The sequence below is a fragment of the Schistocerca americana genome, chromosome 6 (genome assembly GCF_021461395.2).
Source record: "Schistocerca americana isolate TAMUIC-IGC-003095 chromosome 6, iqSchAmer2.1, whole genome shotgun sequence".
NCBI lineage: Eukaryota > Metazoa > Arthropoda > Insecta > Orthoptera > Acrididae > Schistocerca > Schistocerca americana.
The window spans coordinates 586,445,106-586,461,042 of NC_060124.1; positions in this window are offsets into that span (position 1 = coordinate 586,445,106).

Genomic DNA, 15,937 nt, shown 5'->3' on the forward strand with positions numbered 1-15,937 from the left:
TTGGGATTGGAATTATTATATTCTTCTTGAAGTCTGAGGGTATTTCGCCTGTTTCATACATCTTGCTCACCAGATGGTAGAGTTTTGTAAGGACTGGCTCTCCCACGGCCGTCAGTAGTTCCAATGGAATATTGTCTACTCCGGGGGCCTTGTTTCGACTCAGGTCTTTCAGTGCTCTGTCAAACTCTTCACGCAGTATCATATCTCCCATTTCATCTTCATCTACATCCTCTTCCATTTCCATAATATTGTCCTCAAGTACATCGCCCTTGTATAGACCCTCTATATACTCCTTCCACCTTTCTGCTTTCCCTTCTTTGCTTAGAACTGGGTTTCCATCTGAGCTCTTGATATTCATACAAGTTGTTCTCTTATCTCCAAAGGTCTCTTTAATTTTCCTTTAGGCGGTATCTATCTTACCCCTAGTGAGATAGGCCTCTACATCCTTACATTTGTCCTCTAGCCATCCCTGCTTAGCCATTTTGCACTTCCTGTCGATCTCGTTTTTGAGACGTTTGTATTCCTTTTTGCCTGTTTCACTTACTGCATTTTTATATTTTCTCCTTTCATCAATTAAATTCAATATTTCTTCTGTTACCCAAGGATTTCTACTAGCCCTAGTCTTTTTACCTACTTGATCCTCTGCTGCCTTCACTACTTCATCCCTCAAAGCTACCCATTCTTCTTCTACTGTATTTATTTCCCCCATTCCTGTCAATTGCTCCCTTATGCTCTCCCTGAATCTCTGTACAACCTCTGGTTCTTTTAGTTTATCCAGGTCCCATCTCCTTAAATTCCCACCTTTTTGCAGTTTCTTCAGTTTTAATCTACAGGTCATAACCAATAGATTGTGGTCAGAGTCCACATCTGCCCCTGGAAATGTCTTACAATTTAAAACCTGGTTCCTAAATCTCTGTCTTACCATTATATAATCTATCTGATACCTTTTAGTATCTCCAGGGTTCTTCCATGTATACAACCTTCTTTCATGATTCTTAAACCAAGTGTTAGTTATGATTATGTTGTGCTCTGTGCAAAATTCGACCAGGCGGCTTCCTCTTTCATTTCTGTCCCCCAATCCATATTCACCTACTACGTTTCCTTCTCTCCCTTTTCCTACACTCGAATTCCAGTCACCCATGACTATTAAATTTTCGTCTCCCTTCACAATCTGAATAATTTCTTTTATTTCATCATACATTTCTTCAATTTCTTCGTCATCTGCAGAGCTAGTTGGCATATAAACTTGTACTACTGTAGTAGGCGTGGGCTTCGTATCTATCTTGGCCACAATAATGCGTTCACTATGCTGTTTGTAGTAGCTTACCCGCATTCCTATTTTCCTATTTATTATTAAACCTACTCCTGCATTACCCCTATTTGATTTTGTGTTTATAACTCTGTAGTCACCTGACCAGAAGTCTTGTTCCTCCTGCCACCGAACTTCACTAATTCCCACTATATCTAACTTCAACCTATCCATTTCCCTTTTTAAATTTTCTAACCTACCTGCCCGATTAAAGGATCTGACATTCCACGCTCCGATCCGTAGAACGCCAGTTTTCGTTCTCCTGATAACGACATCCTCTTGAGTAGTCCCCGCCCGGAGATCCGAATGGGGGACTATTTTACCTCCGGAATATTTTACCCAAGAGGACGCCATCGTCATGTAATCATACAGTAAAGCTGCATGCCCTCGGGAAAAATTACGGCTGTAGTTTCCCCTTGCTTTCAGCCGTTCGCAGTACCAGCACAGGCCGTTTTGGTTATTGTTACAAGGCCAGATCAGTCAATCATCCAGACTGTTGCCCTTGCAACTACTGAAAAGGCTGCTGCCCCTCTCCAGGAACCACACGTTTGTCTGACCTCTCAACAGATACCCCTCCGTTGTGGTTGCACCTACGGTACGGCTATCTGTATCGCTGAGGCACGCAAGCCTCCCCACCAACGGCAAGGTCCATGGTTCATGGGGGGGGAAATAAATTTTTATGAAAATATATTTATTTTAAATAAATATATTTTCATAAAAATACGAAGTCACCTTACTTTTTGAACACACCTCGTATAACAGAAATTTGGATGTAACAGAGCACACCATTGTATTTTTTCAGCATTATGTAAGGTTTACCTACTGAAGATTCCATTCTACTGACATGTATGACAACCGCTTTCGTGTCTATAACGGTAGCATACAAGAACACTTAGCTTGTTATGATTGGCGCAAGCTCCCAGGGAAAGATGATGTCTCCACCAACCGTTTTCGCCCACATGAAACCTGTGACACTTGTCACCTTTAGTCCAATATGCAGCAAAGTAGGACTTTCAGCAATGAAAAGGGTTACTCTCTCACATCTAGAACTATTTGCCACATTTGTAGGTATAAAGCATTCACGCTACTCCTGCCATGCTACAAACTGTTATCTTAGAAATGCTGTTATGTGGATCGATTTAGCGACTGCTTTAGGTTTTCGAACTGCTGGAAACCCTATTTACCACAAAATTCGCTGGTTTTGGTTCAAAATTGAAAGATTGGATTACAGTCCGCCTTGAGATTAGAGTCCACCAAGCAAGTCGTAGTTGAGGGGATGTGTACCACACCATTTCACACCACCATTCATCAGAAACGATATAGAAAATTTGTAGAAACGTGAAAGTTTGCGCCAGAAACGACTTTGTACCACTACTCTTCTGCAGCTCAGAATATAGTGTGAACCCGGTAACGACGTTTCTTTCTTTCCCGCTCTTGTTTTCTCCTCAGAAAAAACTAAACAACCCCCAAGAGCTTCCACAACAGCGACGTCTATTTGTTACACTGGTGACCAAACACGGGTCGTACACTGTACGAGGTTGTATGCACGTGGTGCGGCACAGCAAGAGCGCAGTCGCAGCACGATGCCCTACGTGGTAGCCGTTCACAATGACGCCTCGGGTATCAGCAAAATAAATTTCATAATTTACTTAACAATATTCTCGCTGGAACTTTTAAGAAGGTTTAGCAAAATGCAAATTCATTAGCATCGGCAGTTGTACAGGTGAAATAATTTCATACCTATTACAGTATTTCATTTTCTTTCTGAAAATATGTTTTTTTCCATGATTAAATGTGTGTTTCATGTATCTATAAACTTTGAGAATGTTCAAACGTTTTCTTCAGTCCAAAAACAGGATGACAATTATTCAACTATATGCAATAATGGTCATAACATCTGAACGGTTTGCGTTAGGACGTACAAACTGCACGGTTGTCCGTGGGGCATGATGGGAATTAGTATGCGCTGTATGCTTTGGTTTAGCCCACTTTCATTTGGATGGGTTCGTCAATAAGCAAAATAAGCCGTGGCGGACTGGCGCCAGCACCAGGTACGCTCCTTATATCGTTGCGATCGATTTTGGAGGTTACATATGATCTTTGGATATCGTGTGGCTTTCTTCCGGGTTAGCAGGCTTCATGAGTCGGCCATCAGCTTTCGAAAGTGTGGTGTGCGAACTGTAAGACCTTCGGTACACACACCATCAGATTATTTGCCTTGTCGCTCTAGCGAAGTAGGCGAGTGTCAGGAATATGTTTCGTGGTCTTATCGTGGCGTGTTTATCTTCTGCCACTTGCACGCTTAGAGTAGCAGATTGACGGTGACCAAAATAAAAACAGAACTTGATTAATTTTCACACACATTTATTAAAATAATAACAAGCATGGAATTTCTTGATTCTGGATACTATTTACAATTGACAATCTAAAGTTCCTTTGGTCTTGGTACGTTAATCTTATTCTCACATATCTCTGATACTTGACAAAGTGTCTATACATGGCCATGTACCAGAATATGGCAATCTTATTAGGTGCAGACTGAAACTTGGCTATAGACTAATGCAGACTGATGCAGACTGACTAATCGGAGGTCTGTACACTCGTTATAACACCTCGTGCGTTCAGGTATCACTACGCGACTATGATCCGCGAGGAAAAATGGTTCTACGTTAGCAGCAATCTCATTGGCTGCGTTACATATTAATACGCGGATCGGCGGAAGCAGTATTTGGTCCGTCTCTATGGCACCGCCTTCTCGTAGAGCGGAGACGGACGAGCGCTGCGCCTGCCGTGTTGTGCTTAGCGGGGCGCGCTCTAGTGGGAAAGTTGTGTACGTGCTGACTACGCGGAACTATGTACACAACAGAAAGAAAAATATTGAGAGACTTGGGATGTCTCCGGAGAAAGGAGTGTCGACTGCGACCGGGTGTGCCCTATCAGTCTGATACGCCGCGGAGTTGTATTGGTCGGCATGTCTGTGTTTTGAGGCAGCTCGGAGATCCAAGTTTCGTGATTTCTATCAAGGAAAAGGTCCCTGAAGTAAAGTGTTTAAGCTGCATGAGCCGCTGAGTTGTGCTGTGTGCTAACATCAAGTAAGTTGGCCGTTAGTTTATGTGGCTCAGCGACTTGTTGAGAGGCGTCTCACTCTCTAGATGTTTGTGGAACATACACAGCAGTTAATCGAAAAGCTCCGTGTGAGCTGGTTAAATGTTGGCTTCGCAGTGAAGTCTTAGTTATAACTGTACTGGTTGTTCTCTTATTGATCATTAAGGGTACTAAGTGATTGAAAAGTGCACCTGAGTGATATTACTATTATCAGTGAACCATCCTCAAATGGTTTCAATTTAAATGTCAGTGATTGCTGTGTACGGAACATTTTGTAGACTGACGCACCTATGTCTGGTGCAAGAATTCTGCCCTCTATTTTTGTGTGTGTTTCAGTGAGTTGTAATTGCCGGCCGGAGTGGCCGAGCGGTTCTAGGCGCTTCAATCTGGATCCGCGCGACCGGCACAGTCGCAGGTTCGAATCCTGCCTCGGGCATGGATGTGTGTGATGTCCTTAGGTTAGTTAGGTTTAAGTAGTTCTAAGTTCTAGGGGACTGATGACCTCAGATGTTAAGTCCCGTAGTGCTTAGAACCATTTTTAAGAGTTGCAATTGTCCTCTGTTTGTCAAAAGCTGCTGTAAGTGCCAACACCTTGGCGGGGATTGAGGTGTAACCCGCAGTGTAGGTCCTGCTGTGTTTACGTAACCCTGCCACGGCTGGATTGCCTTGGGCGAAGACCCCATACCAAAGTTTAGTATATCTTTCCTGTCCACCAAGGCAGGTAAAACGCGTTTTGTAATTTCACTGTGATTTTCTGATGTTTAAGCAAATGGTTTTTTTGGGTTACATAAAGATAGACCTGCAATTAATTAAACGTTAGCAAATAGAGCAGATGTAAAGTAATTAAATTCTCTCTATCGATTGTCATGTAATTCTGGGCTAAGTGCAGTGATCTGTCTCTGTAATAATAGACAGTCCACAGTGCTTGTTGATTCGATTTCACATCTCTAAGTTACAGTGTCTAGTCACGTAAAGTGTAATCTGGGTTTGTTTCATGGCAATCTTTCTTGCTTCTGTTACATATCCACGTTCTACTGAATTGTGGTTAACCACGTGAGCTGGTTGTAGGTTGGGTTCCAAAACTGGACAGCATAGAGACAGAAGTACTGACACTTTCCGCAGGACCTGACCATTATTTTGCAGGACAATGCTCAAGCACATACAGTGCAAGCTGTTACTGATTTGTTTGACTGATGGGACTTATAAGTGCTATACCGCCTATTGCATTCCTTTGACTTAAGCCCTGGTAATTCAACTCGATTTCTAAACTGAAGGGAACACTTCACGGCATTCGCTTCAGAACTGCTACAAATTCGTCGGGCAACAGACCGCGCCGCTCGAACTGCCAACACAACTGGTCCTGCTAAGAGTATCCTACGACTTCCACCTCACTGGCAACGGGTTATACACAATGCTGGTGACTACTTGAAACATGTACATATTTTGTACGAGCTGTAAATAAATAGTTGCCACTATTAAAGTCCCAACCATTGTATATGGAACACTGTTGTGGATCAGATCATGCTGAATAATCAAGAAATGAGCTATATCTAGAGTACAATGACATAAAGAGAATTGTGCGTTTTTACCATCTTGCGGCATAATGAGTAATCCATTAAATTTCGGACATGCAACCGCGCAAATATTATTTGTACCACTGATATTTCGACGGCGTACCGTCCGGCCATCCTCAGTGTGAGTCGCAAATCTTGTAATATTTGCGCGGCAACAAGCCCGAAATTTAATATATAAATAGAAGTTCACACCAAATATGTGCTAGATACAAAATACGTCGATTGTAGAAATGGGAAAAATCTGAAACTAATCAGCCAATAAATTAGTAGTAGCTTTGCTGCAACCATTTAAAAATAGCTTTTCTTCAAAAAAAAAAAAATAATGTAACAAGGAAAACAACTTTTTTTCGTAACGACGGGCAGTAATTTTTCAAAACTTTTACTAACTTTCAAAATTGTGACTAACTGAAAATAAAGTGAAAAGGTGGTGAGATGACCTTGTTTTCGTCACGTGCACTGTGTGATGTAATTCTTATTCATCGTTCTTTTTCTTTTGAGTATAAGACATCATGCTGTACGGTTACTTTAATTACGTATTTCTCCTTTCTTTTCTTCCACATTTCTGTCTTCATTTCTTGGTATTCCTCTCATCTTTCTTCTGTTCGGGTAGCTACCTTCTTCCTCTTGGGTTTTTCGTGAAAACCTTTACAATCTCGCGGGCCGAAGTGGCCGAGCGGTTCTAGGCGCTTCAGTGCGGAACTGCGCGACCGCTATGGATGGATGTGTGTGATGTCCTTAGGTTAGTTAGGTTTAAAGTAGTTCTAAGTTCTAGGGGACTGATGACCTCAGATGTTAAGTCCCGTAGTGCTCAGATCCAACTTTTACAATCTCGTTATTTGCAGCCGTTCCTCAGCATCTCGTGGAGCAATTCCGTTCATCCATGATACGCCCGATAAACCCGCTGGGTAGAACAGGTGATTAGGATTTTGGAAAGTGAAAAATAAGGTATCGGTCAGGTTCACTCAAAATCGTAATTTATTGTAATTTAATAACACCTTTAAACCAAGACGGCACATAGCCGAACCTTTAGAACTACAAGTTTCAAAAAGGCAATTATTTCACGGCTGAAGGCCTCCAGACAAAAAATCTTAAAGCAACAAGATAAATCTCAAGTGGCAAAAAAAAAACATGCAGTTGAAATTGCAAATAATATAATTAACATATACATATACGCAGCGAGCCTGAGAGCCTCAAGGAAAGGGTGAATAGACAAACATAAACAAGATGCAATACAAACAGCCGAAGGTTCACAATAAAATTTTCAAGATTTAAAATAAATTACCATAACCTTTCAAAGGCAGAAGGCTGCAATGTTTTCTTTTTTTTAATTTAGAATAAGGATTTAAGTGGCTGAAGGCGCACAATTGATTTTCTAAAATTCAAAAACACATAAAATCCAGTAAAAACAAGAATTTCTTTAAATCATTGGCTATGATAGATTATAAACAGACAAACACCGGTGAGAAGGGCAATAAAGAAAGCGACACTCAGAAGCCCCCAGGAAGGTCTGTCAGCCCTCGTTCACTTAGGTGAGACAGGAGGTAGTGAGCCAAACTACACTTGATCCCTCGGAACCCAACCAGGGGACAGCCATGGACCGACCGACAAAAGGACTTGCTTGCCACCAACCGGTACATGAGAACTCAAACACCAAAAGTTACAAAGGTGATTATCCACAATGAAATGTGTATTAGCTGTCAAAACTACACGCCATGTTGGACAGCGACAACAGGTGAGGAAAGGACGCTGCCTGAAATTAGGTTAGTGGCCAGGGCAGGTAACTGGAACACTAACGGCCACACGGCAGAAAATTCCGCTGGTGCACTTGAATTGTAGTCAACCAGTATAGTTAATTCCACCGCATGGCGGCTAAATTTCAGCAATAGAAACACTCAGTGTTGCTCACAGGAAAATCTCCCCAACAGTGAACCACCGAAAGGAACCACACAACATGAATGGACGTGGCTTGGGTAGTTGAAACCACTACTCACCTTTGACGTTCTGGGTCGTTGAACCACGAAGCTCGTAGTGATCGGACAGCTCCACCCATGCTCCGACTCTGCACAGGGACCGCCAGCGGACCCAGCCGACTGCACCGCGTGGAGATGACTTCCCTGGTCCCCAGCAACCAACCGACTCCATCAGAATGCCGACAACATCTAAAATATTCATCAATGGAAATAACGCCAACCACACACACAACCTGACAAACACTTACACGAAGACCTGAACGATACCCCACAGTAACTAAGCACGCACGAAGACAAATCGGGAGTTGATGCGCGCACACACACAGCCGACTCAAGAACGATCGGCGAATCAAAACACGTCGTCCGGTAGGACGACCGACCGACGATCCAGCAAGACCGTGGCCCGGCTCAAGTGGTGCGTGGCGGCAACGGTCGGGCGAGCCATGTCGACGCAGACCTCACTGCTGCTCCAACCCGACTGCACCGGTGCCGCATTGCAACTCCCCGACTGGCGGGTCCAGACTGCCCTCCAGACGCGTCCCAACTGACTGGCAGACCCGAACTCGCTATCCGAACTCGCTTACGACAGACAACGACCGGGAAGTAATAGTAGTCGAGCAAAGATACTACGAGAGGGGATATATCGATACGCGCTGCTAGCGCCGCTCACGGTCAGGCAAAGCAGCAGCTCAGTGACAGAAGTAATTTAAATTAACGTAATGACGTGGAAGTACGTTAAAAACAGGGTGTGAGATACATGACGGCGGGAACAAGAGCCACACACGGCTCAGTCCATTTCCTTTCAAGTCGTTTGCATCGTGTTTCATCAATTTTGAATTTACCGAAGTAACTATATAGTCTTTTTGTGTGTGTGTTGGGACTTATCCACTGCATGTGGCCGTAAAAAGCTATCTTTTCCTAAACGTGTATTTAATTTTTTCAGTATGTGTGCTAAGTTCACTATTATGACATCTTGTGTATTGAGTTTGTTCTTTAGCTAGTCCAGAAATTTCCCTTGCTATTGTTATTTCTGTGATTTTAAAAGGTTCCGTCATCGCCTTTTTTTATAGAGTTAAACATTCTGTTAGATGAAATGCTTCTGAGCGAATTACTGTAGAGTAGTGTTCTAGTTGTGTTGGGGGATACTGATTTCTTATTATATACGTTGTTAGTGAGGTAGAATGCCGTTTTCATCTCAGTAAGTGTTGTTTAATATCTTCTTTTTCCTCCAAGTCACTTCTCACAGATACTTGAATTTGTTATTTATGTCATTTCTTCAATATTTACTTTTAATTATCTTAGAAGCTGCCTTAATGTTTGTCATCAATTTGTTTTACTCGAACAAAATTTGAAGCTGCTTTTCTCAGCTTGTTCTTTGAGCAATTCCATTTGTCCACTGGCTGTTTCCATGGAGTCTGAAAGAATAGCTATGTCGACCGCAAACGTTGGACAGTGTATTCGTAACTTCTCCCTTCTGTAGCCTATTGTAACTCCTCTCATTGATTTGGCTTTCTCCTAGTGCCATCACCCATTCCGCCATGAATTTCATCTAGATCACAGAGAGTACCAGGGAGAGACCATCTCCCTGTCCGAATCCAGTTTTGATCCCAAAATATTTACAAATTTCACCTCCAAATATGGCTTTAGAATTGGTGTTCGTTGGTGTTTGATTAATTTGGTCGAGGAATTCAAACAGTGACTGCCTATCGCCTGAGTGATAGGCTCTCGTGAAGCTGACAAATGTGATTACATTTTTAGATCTTCTCTTCAGATACATTGTTATTGACTTTCGGTTGACTCTGCTCTAAACAAGATCTATTCTTTCGAAAACCATACTGGTATACATCAGCTGGAGGGTCGATTTGTTGTTCCGCCCTAGCTAATAATGTTTTTGATAAGACATCTCATGTAACAGCTAGGAAAGAGATGCCTCTGAAGTTGTTCACATCGCTTGGGTGAATCAAAGATGTCTTCCAGTCTTTAGGAATCTTTTCTGCTAAGCAAATAATTGTGTTAACTGGAGCAGAAGCTTGTCATTTGAATATTTCCGAAATTGTGCAACTACGGATTCCTCCCCGGGCACTTTATTGTTTTTGAGGGACTTGATGATCCTCAATGTCACCTTCCTTTGGGGGATGTAAGTCGAGATACTGAATATGCTTCTGTCTGAAGTTAATACTTGATTTCAGACATCTAAACTTTAGTGGGCCAAACACCCCTAAAGCCATCTCAGGGTGTACCAGTATCTCATCCGGACGTTTAGCAGTAACGCGATGTGTACGGTCTTAGAGAAACAAACTTTGGGTTTTCACAATGTTTACACAATGTGAATTATTGAAGAAATATAGTACGTGAGCATCCACAGCAAGCACAGCAGAAGTCCCTGCAAAAAGTGATTAACACGAGAAAAGTGATCAATACACGTCGAGAGTACAGCGTACAGGATGTGAAAGCTGACACAAACAGCATAATGCTTCAGTGCCTAAGCTAAAGCATTCCGCAAGGCAAGCTGGCACACTGGACGTGCACGCAAGGGGGGACAGTGATTCAAGTGCCCTCCCCTCGCCACCCCTCCCGCTCCCTACCTCCCATCGTTCAGATTTATTATGCCGTGCTGCAGTTATCAGAGTCGAGGGGTATGAAAGGGAAGCAGTGGTTGGGAAGGGAGTGAGACAGGGTTGTAGCCTCACCCCGATGTTATTCAATCTGTATATTGAGCAAGCAGTGAAGGAAACAAAAGAATAATTCGGAGTAGGTATTAAAATGCATGGAGAAGAAATAAAAACTTTGAGGTTCGCTGATGACATTGTAATTCTGTCAGAGACAGCAAAGGACTTGGAAGAGCAGTTGAACGGAATGGACCGTGTCTTGAAAGGAGGATATAAGATGAACATCAACAAAAGCAAAACGAGGATAATGGAATGTAGTCGAATTAAGTCGGTTGATGCTGAGGGAATTAGATTAGGAAATGAGACACTTAAAGTAGTAAAGGAGGTTTGCTATTTGGGGAGCAAAATAACTGATCATGGTCGAAATAGAGAGGATACAAAATGTAGACTGGCAATGGGAAGGAAAGCGTTTCTGAAGAAGAGAAATTTGTTAACATCGAGTATAGATTTAAGTGCCAGGAAGTCGTTTCTGAAAGTATTTGTATGGAGTGTAGCCATGTATGGAAGTGAAACATGGACGTAAATAGTTTGGACAAGAAGCTTTCGAAATATGGTGCTACAGAAGAATGCTGAAGATTAGATGGGCAGATCACGTAACTAATGAGGAAGTATTGAGTAGAATAGGGGAGAAGAGGAGTTTGTGGCCAAACTTGACAAGAAGAAGGGACCGGTTGGTAGGGCGTATACTGAGGCATCAAGGGATCACAAATTTAGCATTGGAGGAGGGCAGCGTGGAGGGTAAAAATCGTAGAGGGAGACCAAGAGATGAATACAGTAAGCAGATTTAGGAGGATGTAGGTTGCAGTAAGTACAGGGAGATGAAGAAGTTTGCACAGGATAGAGTAGCATGGAGAGCTGCATCAGACCAGTCTCAGGACTGAAGACCACAACAACAACAACAACAACATCATGCCGTGCTGCATGGCAGCGAGTGGTACATCGTTCACAGTCCGCCACGATCCACATCTAGATCTCTACTATCCACAAGCCATCCTACGGTGTGTGGCAGAGGCCACGTTGCGTGGCAGTAAAACTGAAACCAGTCGTGTGAGCATCGCAGAACGAATGTCTGCTAAGCCTCCGTTGGACTTGAATCTGTCTGATTTTATGTCCATGGTCTTTTTGCCAGACATACGTAGGAGGAAGCAATAAACTGGCTGTGTCTTCTGGGAATTCCGAGAGTAGTGATGCGCCTGCCACAGGAGTCGGGTGAGCATGTCCGTGATGCTTCCGCGCTCGCTGAATGACCTTGTAAAGAAACGCGCTGCTTGTCTTTGAATCTCCTCTATTTCCTCTATCAGTCCTATTTGGTACGGATCCCAGACTAAAGAGCAATATTCGAGTATCAGATTCAGGACGGAAGACGCTCGAATACCCTGTCGGCCATATGGAGGACGATATTCCACGTTTTTAGTACATCGCTGCAGGAAAAAGCTCAATTATTGGTTCCAAATAGACAAGTCTCCAGGTGGAACATTTGCCGTATAGGAGAGAAGAAGTAGTTGCAGGGATAACTTATGGAATTAGATGCTTTGCATCCTTTAGTAACAGTTCTGTCTTGAGAAGACAGTAAAATAATTCACAATCATACTTGTAAAACTCATCTTTTGTTAATTTCCTTGTGGGTTTTTAAACATTTATCTGCCACAACAATCCAGCATTTAATGAAGGTTATCGCTGAATTCAAAACCAGTTCCCGAAACATTCCATCTTGGATGTACCATCATTTCTAAAGTCTTGAATATCGTTGCCATAAACGCAAGATCTCCATTTCCTAAATCTGCTGGAAATTCAGATAAGAGTCTGACAAAATATAGCTAACTCTTGTAGAGTCTTTATTAGAACGAGTTTCTGCTTTTGTTGCACCAAGCAAAATGAAACTTTTTCACATATGTTTTGTAGCTCACACGTAGACTGCTAACAACTCTCTGTCAAACGGATATAGCTGCTAAGCCTAAATCGGATGTGTGCATCTTTAAAATTTATGAACCAGTTAATAGGAAACGAATCCTGATGCCAAAGTGGTGGGGAACCCCTTAAAAGACAGCTCCGCCTCTGACTGACCGTAACGGCCAGTTTCTGGTGCCGATGGTTTCGATACAGGCTGGTCGCTATGATCCATACAAAACATATTGGCTGCTGAATCAGTAAAATGAAAAAAAGAAGGCCACACGTTACTGCAAATGGTGATAATAACATTAGATTACTTACAGGGTGTCAAATCAAACACTTTTCTGCCGCCTAGTTTCCAAACTTATTTTATTTGCATACCAGTTTCGGCGATTTAGTACGGCATCTTCAGGCCTCTGACCGACGTGTAGGAAGATTCTACCTCGGTTATGGACAAAACAGGGGCGAGCAATTTAGTATTACTAGATTTCTGCTTGCTATAGCTATCGCGTCGATCAAGGGGCCTGAAGATGACGTAGTAAATCGCCGAAACTGGTAGGCAAATAAAATAAGTTTGGAAACTAGAGGGCTGAAAGGTGTTTGATACGACATCCTGTATCGAATAGCGGAGTCCCGTAACTATCTCTGAAAATATGGACGTACAGAGACTTAGACTACTTACGTCACTGGCTGTAAGCATTCTTTATGGATAATGGAAGAACCAACCGTAGATTGCAAGCTGTGTATGGTTCTAATATTCAATTGGGGAAATGTAGTCGGAGCAAAATTCTAGGCAATGAAGACAGACGTAGCATATCTATCGTTGAACAGGCATTCCATCTAAAGCCTGTTTGATGAGCAGTGTTTGGAATGTTGCTGTTACTGAGACAATAGTCTTCAGTATATGACGACCTCTGTTGCCTTACGGCCAGCGCTGCTGTGTTACTGGCACCTTAACATCGGTCTTCCATCACCAGTACTCTATAACGTGGCCAAGCAAGTAGTGAAGCTCTGAAAGTAAGACATTTTGGAGAATTGTCGGCTATCACTTAAGAGCGTCAGCAGAGTCATGCTGTTGCATACATTCATTCTAACAACTGCTTGATTTAACGCGAAAACTTGCAGAAATCTAGAATTTCCTTGTTTAAGCGCAGTGTCATACAACTGTGTACACTGCAACTTTTCGTAGGGGATGTATGTCCAATAAACACCTAGTTGGTGTGCCGGCCGGTGTGGCCGAGCGGTTCTAGGCGCTTCAGTCTGGAACAGCGCGACCGCTACGGTCTCAGGTTCGAATGTTGCCTCGGGCATGGATGTGTGTGATATCCTTAGGTTAGTTAGGTTTAATTAGTTCTGAGTTCTAGGGGACTGATGACCTCAGATGTTAAGTCCCATTGTGCTCAGAGCCATTTGAACCATTTTGAACCTAGTTAGTGTAGGTAAGATACATATCCGTATCGTTTACCTTGAGGAATGAGATTCGATCTCAGTAACAGAATTTAGCTGACAGAATAGACTCAGGTCAACGAGTGAGTGAAACAAAATGTGTTTGGGAGTAACAGAGAGTGCATTCTGAAATGCTCGTTATATGCCATGTGTGTAAAAGTTGTTATGGTGGAATGTAGAGTCTTGTAAAGGTATCGATACAAGCACTGGTTCCAGCGCTCGAGTTTTCGCGAGTTGCACGGTCCAGTCACATTAACCTGACGAACTTAAAATCCTGAATAGCCTCTTTCTGCAGAGCGGACCGATGCGAAGGTGCAGGAGGAGTGTCAGTGCGGTTCTGGAATGTGGAGCCATCGCGACTCGAGTGCTGTGAACAGCTGCGCCAGGTTCCACAGGTGAGCGTCCACGGCGTGCACAACCCGACAGAGGTGGTCCCACAGACGCGTGATTTTGTTTAAAGTCGGTGGGATTTTGTGGCCAATGACGTACAGTCAACTCATTCTAGTGCTCTTCGAACCATGCTGTTGTCCTCCGCCGAACTAATACACTCCCCGAATTTTTCTCTCGCAAGAAAAGGTTCGCTCGTGCGTCTGCACGTACAGTCGTGCTCAAAAGTATCCGAACGACCTGAATTGCATTTCGCCTGATTCGAATGCAACCCGCATAACGCAGATGTCTAGTAGGTCCTCTATTCGCTCCTCGGAATAGTCGTTGGACGATTGAAAATCGTTCCAACAAGCCACCACTAGAAAATACTGCTCTGCATGTCAATAACTCAAGATGTAAAGTAATACCACGACACTTCAAATATCAGGGAACACCTTATCACAGATAAGACTGTCCTTTAGGCTTGTAAGTTCACATTTATTACAATAAATGATATACCTGAAATGTTACCACTCTCCTTATTACGTCAGATACGTAATGCACGTAGTAAGTTCGTCGTATTTATGATTTACTCTTCAAAGTAACATACCGTACTTATTATTTAACTCAAAATGACATTAAAAATTTAAGTTATTCACGAGCGGCTAATTGAGAATATGTATGAACTTCAAATGACACGACGAACCATCTCGTTCTGCATGTGGATTCAAATCCAGGTCATGCAGACTAAGCAAAGATTTCGTAACTGACGGAAACTAACAGTCATTCCTGACTGGGCACAAAGAGAGTGATATACTTCGATTTTAGACAGTATCAGTTAGGAAATATCAACTTTAAATAATTATTACATAACGTAATCATTTTTAACGTACGCGAATTGCTACCCAGCATCTACTGCCCCTGTTAACGAATTACGAGAGATGTTAAATATTGCTTCTTCACAAGTAACTTACTTGAAATGCCCTGAGGTGTTGGACAGGGATTCGAACCCAGAACCTATTCGGATTGTTATCGAAGCATAATCAACTGTGACACATCGGATTTTCTCGCCAGTAGCTAGATGTTTTAACTGAAATGACGAGATCAAACATTAATTTTTTCCTCCCCAGGACTCCAACCCGGCAACTATCGCTGTTATATTCCAGAGAAAACGAACGTTAAATACGGGTTTGTTACACCATGTGAGCATGTTTGAACTAGAAATAATATGACGAAGAGATCAGTGCTGACTGGTAATCGAAGCCCACACATATCGTTGTTGACCACACACAAAGAGACGTCAGGTATCGAATTTTTCTCCACCAGCAGGTCGGAATAACATCCTTGAACTTACAGTGATCTCGCAAAAAGTTCTGTGTCTCACTGGAAGTCAGAAACGTCAGATATCGTTAGTGTTGACAACGAATGAAAATCCGTTAAAAATCAAAATTATTATCCACCAGCAGATAGGTGTTCTCATTTTAGAGCTTGATAATACATAATGAAAACTTTAGTGCTGGTCCAGGATTCGAACCCATTCATGCGCAATATGTGGAGATGCTGAAGAATCTGCAGTTTTGAACAAGCAACAAATTGTAGTCGAGCTGT